This window comes from Haemorhous mexicanus, chromosome 2 (assembly GCF_027477595.1).
Source record: "Haemorhous mexicanus isolate bHaeMex1 chromosome 2, bHaeMex1.pri, whole genome shotgun sequence".
NCBI lineage: Eukaryota > Metazoa > Chordata > Aves > Passeriformes > Fringillidae > Haemorhous > Haemorhous mexicanus.
The window spans coordinates 79,101,077-79,114,472 of record NC_082342.1 but is presented as its reverse complement, the minus strand read 5'-3'; positions in this window follow the sequence as shown (position 1 = coordinate 79,114,472).

Here is a 13,396-nt window from a genome sequence, read left to right as displayed (position 1 = left end):
GGATTACTTAAATATATAGCACAAGGTACATAACAGGAAATATGGTGAGAAAAAAGGAACCAGAGATAAAGATTTTTGCAAAATAAAAACAGGAAGGAACAATGATTGCCTAGAGGTGCCATCGAAAAGACATGGAAAGCTTTTATTGGTCTGCAACATTTTTTTCTATGGAAATACATTAAAGTCAACTGCAATTTCTATTACTATGGTAAAAATATTTTAAAGACAGTTTTTACTCAAGTTTGATTTCATAAAATATATTATAAAGAGGTTCTGTTGTGTTGAACTATTTTAGACGTAATGGCTATCCAGGTCACTGTTAAATCCCACAAATTCTTTCACAGAACCATCCTCATTTATCATAAAATTTTAAACTCAAGCATTTTGAGAAATATGTAGACCTTGTGTCATGACTGTCTGCACCATCCGCTGTCTATGCAGCCCAGTTTAAAGCACAAACCCAAATCCTTACTAATATATTATCTATGTATGTCACATAGTAATATATTATCTATGTTGTGACTTTACAGTAGAAAAGAGGTTTGAAATCAGATTTCCTGTTGTCTAGGAAGGAAAATTTGTTCAGTAGAATGAACACAAAATATTGTATCTTTTCAGACACATGCTTTTTTCTTGGTTTTCTTTGTTAGTTTTTAACCAAGCAGTGAATTTAAATGCTCTCTTGCCACATACTACTGAACTTTTGCAAAATTGAAATTATTTTCAAAGCTCTCCTGGATTTTTTTGGATAAAAACTGAGTTCATAATTACTCTGTTGATATCTGAAGCTATCTTGGAAATTGTTTATGGTATTTTGAAACTAATTATTTTCATATAAAGTGAAAAACGTTATAAAATGTTAAGGAAAATTCACTTTAATAATATAAGTGAGCACATAAGTGAATAGTTTTGCAATATATTGCTATAGCAACAAAGCAAAATACTTTGTTCCATAACTTACTGTAAAAGGTGTTTGATATGTGATGATAGCACAAAGAGTACATGTGGTGTATAAAGATCTCATTCATTCAAAACTTACCAGGATAATAGAGAAAAGTGTAATTTAACCAATGTACTAGGGATGATAATGGGGATTGATGTATGGTAGGCACAAATCTCTGGTAAGGAACAATGAAAAAATTTTTGTCTAAACCTTGATAGCTATTGACTCTTGTGAAAAGATATCTTAATTTCACAGAAAGTTAAAAGTGCATTTTCAGGTAAAATTATTCTATTTATTTGTTGGCTTATCTTCCATTTTAATTAAAAAAAAAACTCATGCCTTTGATATCACAGAGAAATAGCTTTTCCAGTAATAATCTTAATTTATGTTAACCTTCCAGGAATAACTTAGAACTTGTATTTTTTAGCAGCAATTTCTCAAGTTAATTGCTCAAGATCAGCCATAAAATTATGGGAAGAGAGATGTTTTTCCTGTGTTCAGTTTTACCAAGGCTGATTTCAGAAAACCTAAAATAAAATTAGTTTCTTTCCTTGAAATTAGAATTAAATGATCTCCTGATCTTTACTCAGCAACGTTTTCCTCAAATTTTAGATAGGTCAAATGCAATGGTGGACTTCGGGATTTTTTTGCAGTAAAGGCAAAATTGCTAGCAGTTTATTTTCAAGGCACTGTCAATTTTTAGAGTGCCACTCAGTTCCACAGTGTAGTGTACTTCAAAAAGAATAAACAAGAATTCTCCAAACTGCTGGTGCTCATATTCATCTGACTGTAAAGCTAGTTACTTAGGAGCCCTCTGTAGTCAACAAAGTAAAGTATTATTTACATAAAATTGTTCTTTCTACATAAAGACATCAGAAATAAGCTAAAAGAATACTACAAAGGACTTTTTTATTTATATGTATGGGAATTCTCATTCAAGCAAGATGGGTTCATACTTCTCCAGACTGTGAAGGAAATTATCACCTGATAAATTCCTTCTCATTATTTTGTATGTGCTCTGTATTCATCCTCACTGACATATGGCATATCACAGGCATTGCCATTTGAAATATGAAACAATCAGCAATAGATGTGAACCCTTCATGTCCAGTTCTCCATGTGTCTACAGTCTTTCCACTTTATAGGGAACACTAACTTATTTTTAGCTGTTAAATTGAGGAAAAGCCTGTTTCCCACTCTATTTTTTTAGGCACAAATCTCTGGTCTTCTCTCTATTTAAGAAAAAAGGGAGTTGTGAATGTGTTCCAGAGATTCAGATTCATGTATTGCTTCCACAGGGCTGAATTACAGTATCAGCTTAGGGAATTTCACTGCAAATGTGAGGGAAATAAATATATTTTTAAAGTCACTTATAAACTTCTCTCCAAAGGTTTCTTTTGGGAGGAATAGAAGACACTGGGAAAATGGTAATTTTTTTTTAATATTTCAGCATGTATGAATATTTTATTAATATTTATAAGTAAAAAATGCATATTTTAAAAACTTCTACAGATTTTTTTCTCTCAAGTTCTATTTCCTAAATAAAGCTTTTAGAAATCCCTGCACCTGCAAGTAAAACTGTCAAGTTGGAGAAAGGCAACTGTCAGGATTTTAATTTCATAGGAAAATATTTTTAAAAATATAAATATTCTCTGACTTAGAAAAATACAGCATAATCAGTAGTTTTCATTTAGTAGTGGAAGCTGAGATGTACACATGAATTGTGAATGAGAATTTTTTTCCCTTGCAGTTTTAGAAAATAATTTCATAGAGCATTTTTAGGAATTATTAGCCTGTATATTTGCATTTCTGTTCTTCCTTTCATATGATCTAATGGTCTCATCTACTTTTTCCCTCTACTTTCAATAAAGTCATATTTTCAAAATGCTACAGTATCAAACAATCTTATGGGTTATAAGTAGAAAGTATATAACAAAATTTAGTAAAGTATTACCAATAGTCTGAAAATTATTTTTGTAACCTTTGCTGGCCTGCTGTTATCAGCCCAGTTCATTAGCCAAATTTATTGTAATCTAACAGATTTCCATGATGTTAGGACCCTAATTTTCTTTCTCAGTGAAATATATGTACAGAAGAGTTATTACAATAAAATTTTGGAGTCAGTAGCTAATTGAACTACTGAGTCATCCTGTGATCAAATTTCAACTTTAGTTCCCAGAAAAAGAAAAAAAAATGAATTTTAGTTTTAATTCATGTTTTGATAATTATAATGTCTTTTCTAAATATAAGAATTAATTTTTATCATTGAAATGTAACAGAGAGACAAATACTCAGATCCTGGAACTGTTATTGAGTGCTCAATATACCCTTATTTTATTGCCATTTATTTTAATTTCTATCAGCTGGCTGTTCTATATTTTTATTGATTTTATCTGACAGGTTGCTTAAAATACATTGATCCAGGCAAGAGAAAAAAATATTAGCATGTAATGTAGTACTGATAACCAAATATCACTTGAGTCAAACCAACCATCTGAAATGTGACAAGGGCAAGTGTCAGATTCTGCAACTGGGATGGGGCAACCCTGGATGTACAAACTGGGGAATAAGATGCTGGAAAGAAGTGTCAAGTAAAGGGACCTGGGAGTCCTGGCTAGTGGCACATTGAACATGAGTCAGGAGTTCCCTGGCAGCCAGGAGGGCCAACCCTGTCCTGGGGGGCATCAGGCACAGCATTGCCAGCTGGGCAAGGGAGGGGATTGTCCCCTCTGCTCTGAGCTGGGGCAGCCTCACCTCGAGTGCTGGGAACAGTTCTGAGTCACATTATAAGAAAGGTATAAAGTTGTTAGAGTGTGTCCAAAGAGGGCAGCAAAGATGGTGAAGAGCCTTGAGGGGAAGCTGTGTGAGGAGGGCACTTGGTCTGTCCAGCCTGGAGAAGAGGAGGCTGAGGGGAGACCTCATTGCAGTTACAACTTCCTCATGATGGGAAGGGGAGGGGGAGGCACTGATCTCTTCTCTGTGCTGACCAGTGACAGGACTGAGGGAATGGCCTGAAACTGTGTCAGGGGAGGTTTAGGTTGCATATTAGAAAAATGATCTTCATTCATTGTGGTTGGGCACTGGAACAGGCTGCTCCTCAGGAAAATGATCATAGCACCAGACTAGCAGAGTTCAAGAAGTGTTTGGGTCATGCTCTCAGGCACAGGGTGTGATTCCTGGGGAGGGTGCTGTGTAGGGCTGGGAGCTGGACTCATTAATCCTTGTGTGTCCGTTCCAACTCAACAGATTCTGTGATTCTGAGCTATAAGGATGATTTTGAGCAAGTGTTGTCTTAGATAGCTCAAGTTCTAACATCATTGTAGTGCAAGGATTTCATATCCCCAGAGCTTCATACCTCCTCAATGTTTCTCACAGATGGCTCCCCTAAGCACTGCCTGTTCCTGGTCCTTGTAGCAGTCCTCTGACTCCAGATCCCACCAATCCACTCTTTTATCCCACTTGTTCTTATTGGCTACAAGTGTGGCCTGTTAAGATCAGGCCTGTTTCTAATCTTTAGTAATTGGTCCAGCTGCAACTCACTGGGGGATAAGATTACCTTCTATACCACCTTCATTTACCCATGCTGTATCCTCCTACAAGGAAGAGCACTAAAAGTTCTTCAGATGAAAAAAACATGGTGAAAGAGTAGTGTATACATTGACCCTTATTATTTAGAAGTATAGTTTGTTTTCACAATCCCTGGTAATCCCACTCTGTTTCATACAGCAGGAGAACAGCAGAGACCTTTCACCTTTTAGTGATTAGTTGTCCCTTGTAAAAAGAAGTGAGATTAGTCTCTGGTTGAGGAGTCTAATGAATAGCTTATTTGCAGCATGTGGGTTTTAGATTCCTGCATTTTTTCCTTGGCAGACTGTATAAGGCAGGAATATGAAAACTCATGAAATATTAGTAGCCCAGGGATAAAATCTGTCCATTGTTCTTATTTTATGAAAGAAGAAGATAATTCAGTGAAACAAAACAAATGCAAAACCAAAAGATTACCATAGGGAAGGTTTTTTATGTATTTGATCACTGACTACATTTAAATTATGAAAACTCTTTGTTCTTGCCCTCTTGGTTAGAAGACAATTTTCGTGTCCTCATACACTTATCAAACTGACTGCATTATTTGAGGTGAAGATAATTAATTTTCAGTTTTTTCCTAGAGGAGAAGCTTAAAGACTTAGTTGAAATAAATGTATAAGCATAACACATACATATGAAAATTTTATTATAAATCTCAATAAATCAGCTGACTGTACACACACATTTTAAATAATTTTTGTTAAGTGAAATTACTCTAATCAAGTATAAGGAGAAGTGATTTTTCTGTCATCATAAAGAATGCGTTGGCTGAAATAACATCATTTAAATAAGACAAAGAGCACAGCAAGAAAAGAAAGCACTAGGTATGGCTTGCCACAGACCTAGCACACAGATTTTACCTCTTCTGATATTCCCATCCTATCTATTTTCCAATCTATTGGAAAGATTTTTAGGTCTAGATGTAGAAAACTCCTTATTGTAGGCAATCCACACTAAACATTAAGTAATATTTCAGTGCATTAAGGGCAGCTTGGTGAAATGAATGTATAAAGTCAAGACATCAATGTTAAAAAGCCCTGTCTTAAAGTATTTGGGAACATGAATCATCTATATCCATATATAAATGCTGATAAAGCACCAGCTTGTAATCTGATGCCAAGTGACACTGAGCAGCTTTTATCTAAATTGGGTAGAGCTTCTCCCTTTGTAGTGACTCTGTCATGGAAAAAAGTAATTCATGTGGTAAAGAACGCAAACAGGGACTGAAATGACAGATAAGTAGGATAGAAAATCAAGCGTTCAGCATGAGTTTAAAAGAAAGCACTACATTCTATAGTGAAAATTCCTTAGGTACTTGCAAGTAGGTTCATTTTATACGAATTCAGTTGTCTTAGGTCACATTTATGGTATAACAAAGTTTTTATTCTTTTTCAGTTCATTAAAAGACAAAAAAGTTATTTCTATCTCAAAAACAAGAGTGATGGTTCATAGTTCATCTAAAAAAGCTTACCTCTTTTTACATGAAAGAAGATTGAGATTCCCATACTACAGAACCCTAAAATCAGATTTCTGAAAACAAATATCCCTATTTGACATAAATCTAAACCTTTTTTTCTTACTTTTTTTTTTTTTTACAAATGAGATGCTATTCTTGACTTTTTACCTGCACAAAAAATTTAAATTTAAAGGAATATTGTTTGTTTGCTTTCTTTTCTTTGGTTTATAATCAGACTGCTTAGGCATTTTGGAGACAAGAATAAAATCAAAATAAAATATGCAGTGGGTTTGCAACAGTTTAGTTTCAGTGATAATGAAACAAAGTCTGGAATAATGAATTACAGGATCCGTGCTTATCTGCAGCTGTGATTTGAGAACCTAAACCAGAAGACGTTATAGTATTTAAATCTGTTTCCCTATACAATGTTTTCCATCAGCAGATTAAGCTAAGATCAGTGCAGTGATGCTCAGAGGTCACCCAGTTCCCAGCCACTTGCCATGGGCAAGGATGCCACTCACTAGATTAGGTTGCTCAGGGCCCCATCCAGCTTGGCCTTGAACACTTGCAAGGATGAGGCATACACCATTTCTCTGGATAACCTGCTCTACTATCTCACTAACCTCTATCTAAATTAGAGAAAGTATTTCTTCCTAACCTATAATCTGAATTTAGCCTCTTTTAGATTAAAGCTCTCCCCGCTTGTCCTGTCACTATCTGCCTACGTAAAAAGTGACTCTCCCTATTTTATAATCCCCCACTAAGAGGTGGATGGCTCTAATGAGGTCCCTCCAGAGGATTCTTTTTTCCATGTTTTTCTGGAGGTGGCTGAACACCTGCTTGCATATGGGAAGTGATGGATGAATTCCTTTTTTTTGCTTTGCTTGCATGCAAGGATTTTGCTCCAGTTATTAAGCTGTCTTTATCTCAGCTTGGGAATTTTCTCACTGGAAGTAAAAAAACCAGATGGGATTAGTTATCTAACTTTAAAAGTACAAGAAAAATATCTCCAGAACTAAGCTAGCCATCCTTAGATCTTTTTACAACCAGTTGAGAGAAAAAAAGTTTTCAAAGGTCATGATTTATCTCAAGGGATATATCTAAAAGTAGGTTAGATGACTTATGCCCTTAAAATATTTGTTTCTTTCCACTGACTGTATATAGAACCAGGAGAGAATAGCTGACACATCCACAACAGATAAATAGTTTCCTCTTTCAACCTGTATTGCCTTCATTTCATTCAGATCACAGAGAATCTGAGACACTTCTTTTATCCCTCTCTTCTGAACTTTCTAATTTTCTCTTAATGCATAGAGACACAGGAACTCAAAGGAAGCTTCTTGATCCAAAGAACAAATTTTATACTACTCTGTTTGCTCCTTTTATAATATCACAGTTTAGATAATATTATTTTTATAATTTATGCGTAGTCTCATTAGACAGGGAAGGATAATCAGGTATTCCTGGAAGATTTACAGGTAAATTTACGGGTTGCTTAGCAGGTTAATACTTCTCAAAAAAAAAGTTTTCTAAATTCTCCTCCCCAAGAGAAAAAAAAAAAACAATCAAACTTCATATCTAATAAAATTCAGTATTACTTCTATGTCAATCTTTTCAGATTTTTTCTGTGCACTGAGAATGAAAAATTAGGGTGGATTCATATTTAAATAGAATATTTGTTAACCAAAGCAAACTGGACATGCATAAATACGTAGACCCTTATGAGAAATACAGCTCAATTAGTCCCACCTCAGTCCCTGGGAGCAGCTAACCCTGGAAATCATTTCCAGGCATGTGAATACCAAGAAAATCACAGGAAATAGTTAACATGTATTCACCAATGGGAAATCAGGCTTGACTTGATAAACTTAATGAAATAGCTGTCCTGATAGATGAGAGAAGAGAGGGAATAGTCTCCCCAAACTTCAGGGAGACTTTTGACTCTGTGTCTCACAGGATTCTCATAGCCAAGCTGTTGGTATATGGGCTGGGTGAGCAGACAGGGAGGCAGATTGAAAGCTGAGTGCCTGTGCCCAGAGGATGGTGATCAGCAACATAAGGTGTAGCTGAAGGCCAGTAGCCAGCACTGCACCCCAGAGGTACTGGGTGCAGTCCTATTCATGATCTTCATTAATGGTCTGGGTGCTGGGACAGACTGAACCCCCACAAGCTGACAGATGGCACCAAACTGAGAGGAGTGGCTGATATGCCAGAGCATTGTGCTCTCATGAAACAAGGACTGCAACCTGTTCTAGTGGGGAGCATCCCTTCCCAAGATGGTGGGGTGAAACTAGATGATTTTTAAGGCCCCTTCCAACAGAAACCTATCTATGATTTCTAAGATTTCTATGATTACTTGGAACAAATGTAAGAAAGCAGCTCAATAGACTGCTTTTAAATATTTTATCAAGTTTAGTATGCTTAGAATTAAGACCCATGTAACTTAACAAAAATAAGAAAGTAAATAAAATATGTACGAAACAATATAGAAGCTGGTAACTCTCAACTTATTTGTTTCAATAGAAACAAAATATTTTCCTCCAAATTGTGTAGCTGTGACTATTGACAAGAAAAGAAACTGACTTCGTCCTGATTTTTGATGTTTTTGGCCAAGCTACATTAGTTTGCCCAATTCACGAGACATCAACATTTCATCTATTGGTCAAGTGTGTTGTTCAGCTATTCATTTTTAAATAGACACCCCAACTAGGTATTTTCAAGCTGAGAAATACTGAGGTATCATATATTACTGGCACCATAATACAGACAGTAGCCTTCAATCAAGTTTGGTAACTTAAGTGTGCAACTTGAAGCCACTTAGTGTGCATGGCCACACTGACCTATGCAGTTCAGTTCTAGATTTTCCACCTAATTTAGGCTAAAGAGGTAGGTATCCTAAATAATCTCTGTACAGGAGTAAGAAAGCTAATTAATCAATACAATTGCAATCAAGTAAAACAAGTTTTAGTGATTAATTATTTCAGAACAGAGCTGCAAGGATCTCGATTTAAACCATGATGCCTAAGTAGGGATTAATTAGTTACCATAATGGTTTGGTCAAGCTGAGCAGACTAATTCAATTGGCAGTTTTGTCTCATTCAAATACAGTGGCATTTCTGGCATTCAATTATGTGCTAAAATCTTTGTTGGTATATTGCAAACTGAGAATGGGACACCATGAGAGGTATATAATTATTCCTTGGTTTTGTTTGCTTATTAATCTTTCCCCCATTCACAAGAATATATATTTTTTTAACCATTCACAAGAATATATATATTTTTTTTAACTTAAATACCAAACCTGGATGCCAGGATTTGTTACTCAACATCACATAAACTTTTCTTCTGAAAGATCTTTCTTTAGAAGCTTGCTTTAATTGCTTTTTTTCTTCTTCTTCTTTTTCTTTCTCAGTCAGTACTGCTTCACCATATGGCAGTAGGCTTTTAACTAATAAGTTGGCACTTAGAGAAGAAAGGGATGAATATTGTTTATTGTTAACTTTATATCACAGGTGCACTTCCAGATAAAAAGAGTGTGTTCAAGTGCCAGCAAGGCATAGCACATTTGATTATATAGCTTGTCATCTCAAAGAAACAAGCAAGGACTGAATATTCAATCTTGACATATTTAAAACTACATTATTTTCCCTCATGTCCATGAAATATCTTTAGTATCAAAGTGAAGAGAGCTTATTAGACTTCACTAAAAATCTCAAGGAAATGCTTAATCATGATAGATCAGGGTCTGTGAGTCTTGGGGAAAGGTATTTTATCAAAGCATTTAGATGAAACACTTTTTGGAAAGCTTGTTTGTAGGAAAGCAACCTATTGTTTGCTTCAGCTGGTAATTCTGCTTATGCTACATGAATAAAATAACTAGAATTTCTTTGTGGGTGCAATTTACTCTGTGGCTGTGATTATTACCTCTAAATGCCACCTCACTGTTGGAAGCTCAAGTTGACGCAGAGGGTCAGGCTAAGATGAAGGTGGCTATCAGCCAATATAATCCTCAGAAGTGCTCATCTGAAACTCTACATTAATATTTAGACTTGGTCATACACCTAATTGTGAAAACTTGATGGACTTAGACAACTTCATTAGGACATCCCCTGGAGGCTACTTTGGATACAATCACACAAACAACAATAAAACCTTCTGAACACACAAAGGTGGATAATATTTGGGGGAAAAAAAGAGTAAGTTTACAGAAATCAAGGATGGAATTCAATTCCAGGTCATATACTCCTAGACTGAAGTTTCTAGACGTGGTGCCTGTTGGTTATAAGTTTATGCTATCGGGATACTCACATTAAAACAAACAAAAAGTTCATTGGTTTCATCACAGGGGTCTTATAATACTTGAAACTCATTAGAGTAAGCCACCTGGCTGCGTGCTAGTAAAACCCAAAGGCTCTAGTCTCCTCTAAAATCTGTGTCAGACCCTTCAGGCTTACAAGAGGGCTTCAGATACTTAGCCACTACTCATGCTTTTGCACAGTAATGTTTCACCCCTATTCAATATTGGTGATGGGATCTAGAGATCTAAATTGTCCTACAATAAGTTTAATTGTTTCAATGGAATATTGCTACTGATGGTCTTCATCAGTAGCAATCCTAGTGTGCTTCTGCAAAATCTTCATTATCAGTAATCTGATAATCTTCATTATCAAAATCTTCACTTGTCAGTCTTGGAAACACAAATCCAATTCAGTATATTACTTCATCCCTAGGTATTGTCTTTTGTCCTCACAACATGATATAAAGATCATCCTTTGTTTATGAAGTTAAGATCTAATGGAAATGTTCATAAACAGCCACCCCAACAATATGAAGCATGAGAATCTATATTTATTAAAATAATTTCAGTGAAAGATTTATCTGGTAAATAATGTCTTTTCTCACTTAAAAATTTACTACCAGAGGAATTCAGTTTGATATTTGAAATAGTGGCATGTTTTATAGTTGTTGTTTCTGTCTACGCCTATAAAAGCAAGGGATGTTTAACATCTCTTGTGTTGCACAGAATCTGAAATAAAATGTAAAGATAGGTGTATATAGATACAGAGTATTATTTGCTCTGAGCTGTAACAGCTGTGTTACAATGTTTACTGCCATGAATTCCAGATGGAAACAATGTTGTATTTCATGAATTTCCTGGGGGGAGAGAGGCTGCGTGCCCTCAGGAAAAAACTACCCTTATCAATGCAAAAAGGAAATTCCCCAGTTTGGTTAAATAAATCTGATTTGTTACAAGGAGGGCCCAAAATCAGCAGCTTTTTGCAGTGTTTTTTTAAGTTGAATAATGAAGCAATGACTCATGTCCAAGGTACTACACAGGTTTTGGAAAGATATGTTGATTTAAAAGCTGGAGTAATACAAGTGAGTCTAGATGGTATTTTAAAATATACTGCAGTCAACACTTTAATAAACCCTATTAACAAAGCTGATTTAATAACTGCTTAACTTAACTTAAAGCTTGTTGTAAACCTAAGCTAGTGAGGCATTGTTTTTTATCAAACCAAGCTTATGAGGGAGAACAAATACAAGCTTATGAATATTGTTAGTCTATGCTGACTTTGATTTTCAGGCAAAATGAAAACAGCTTCACTGGGGGAAGAACTGCATTTGGAAAGATTTTCCTTTTCATCCTGCAGAGGAATTTGTTACTTCCTGAGTATATTTCCTTGAAAACATGGCTCTGTTGCATGGATTCAGGATGAAATCTACAAAAGTAAATATTAAAAAAGGTATCACTTGAACTATTTCTGCAAAAAGTTTTTTTTTTTCATTTAAATTTAAAAAGCTGAGTCTTTTGGGTTTTTTTAATTGCATCATAAAACTGAGTTTCTAAGATGGAAACATTTTGACAGCTGATGCAGAAAAAAACAAACAAAAATCCCCAACCCATCACTATGTATATAAAAAAGTTTTATTTAATTTCAGTACATCTTTTTTATTATAAAATGATTGGGTCTGTGTCCTGCATTGAAATGAGCTGTCATGGATCTGGAATGGTACTCTTCAAACCACACTGCCCTCCCTTTGCCACCTGTGGTGGGATGGAGGAGAGAATTGGAGGCACAAAAGGTAAAGATCTCAACTTGAGATAACAATTTACTGAATCAGCAATGCGATCAGAAAACAAACAGTAACAACAACACAATTAATAACAAAAGCGTACAAGAGAGAGGGGAGTGGCTCACATTCAAAACGCTCCGAACCGGGCTTACCCTGATCTCTTCCTCTGCCACACATACACAACCAGAATTCCTTCTCCTGGAAAGAGACTCTGTTCCTCCCACCTGTAACAAAGACATGAAGTGGTACAGAATAGTCTCTGTGTCCTAGCTATGCCCCCTCCTTAGCAGATTCTGCAAAAATTATCCCTGTCCTGGCCAGAACCGGGACATAAACTTAATAGATATATTCATTTATAACTAGGAGGAATTCTTCATGCAGTCAGTCTAAAGCAACTACCAAGACAAACACTTTATATTTTTATAGTATTATAGAAAATAAATTTTCTGAAATATTTTTATTATTAAAAACAACATAGACCACACACACTCAAAGAGACAAAAACTGTGTCCTCACAGGGCAATAGTAAGAAGTGGAGATGTCAAATAAATATTCTGAAAAAAGCTTTCCCTCTCAACAAGAAAAAAATAGACACTTTAAACTATGAGTCATCCAGCTTATTTAAAGTCTGCTTTAAAGAAAAGATTAAATGTAACTAAAAATACTTGTTTGTTCTCTACTGGCTCTAAATAAAGATTAGATATTGACCTTAAGAATACATGCCTTCATGAGAGACATTTAGACAAATTTGTCTGCAGACTCCAGACATGTGAAATATTCCTCCCCCACCAATCTTTAAGGATTAGTAAATTTATGTCCTGTTTTTATATGGGTAACATTTGTTTTGGTTTGACTTGTTTGTTGCCTTGGGTATAACAAGTTTTTAGCTGAATTTATTTTCAAAATCTGAAGGAACACACAATGATTTCTTCAGGATGTAAGTCACTATCTAAGATTTATTCTGGCTACTAAAATATATTGCCTTATGTGAGTCATCTCCAGCATGAAAGAAAACGAAGCTAACTGAGGAGACAGAACAAGTATTTCCAAATCTAAGCAATTTCAAGGGCTCTCAAAAAACCCCCAAACACAGAAGCTGAAAAAGTTTGAAAACATTTCAATGTCTGAGAAGCTCACGTCTAAACATGACAACATCGAGGAAGATTTTTGCACATTAATAAAGGAAAGATAATAAATGCTTTAGAAATTTCTGTTAATGGTACAAAATATGCTATTCTCTAGCAGAATTTTTCTCTCCTTATTAGTCATGCGGAGAAAACATAGAATTTATATTAAAATGGTATTAATTGTAATGAAAAATGGAATAGAAAATT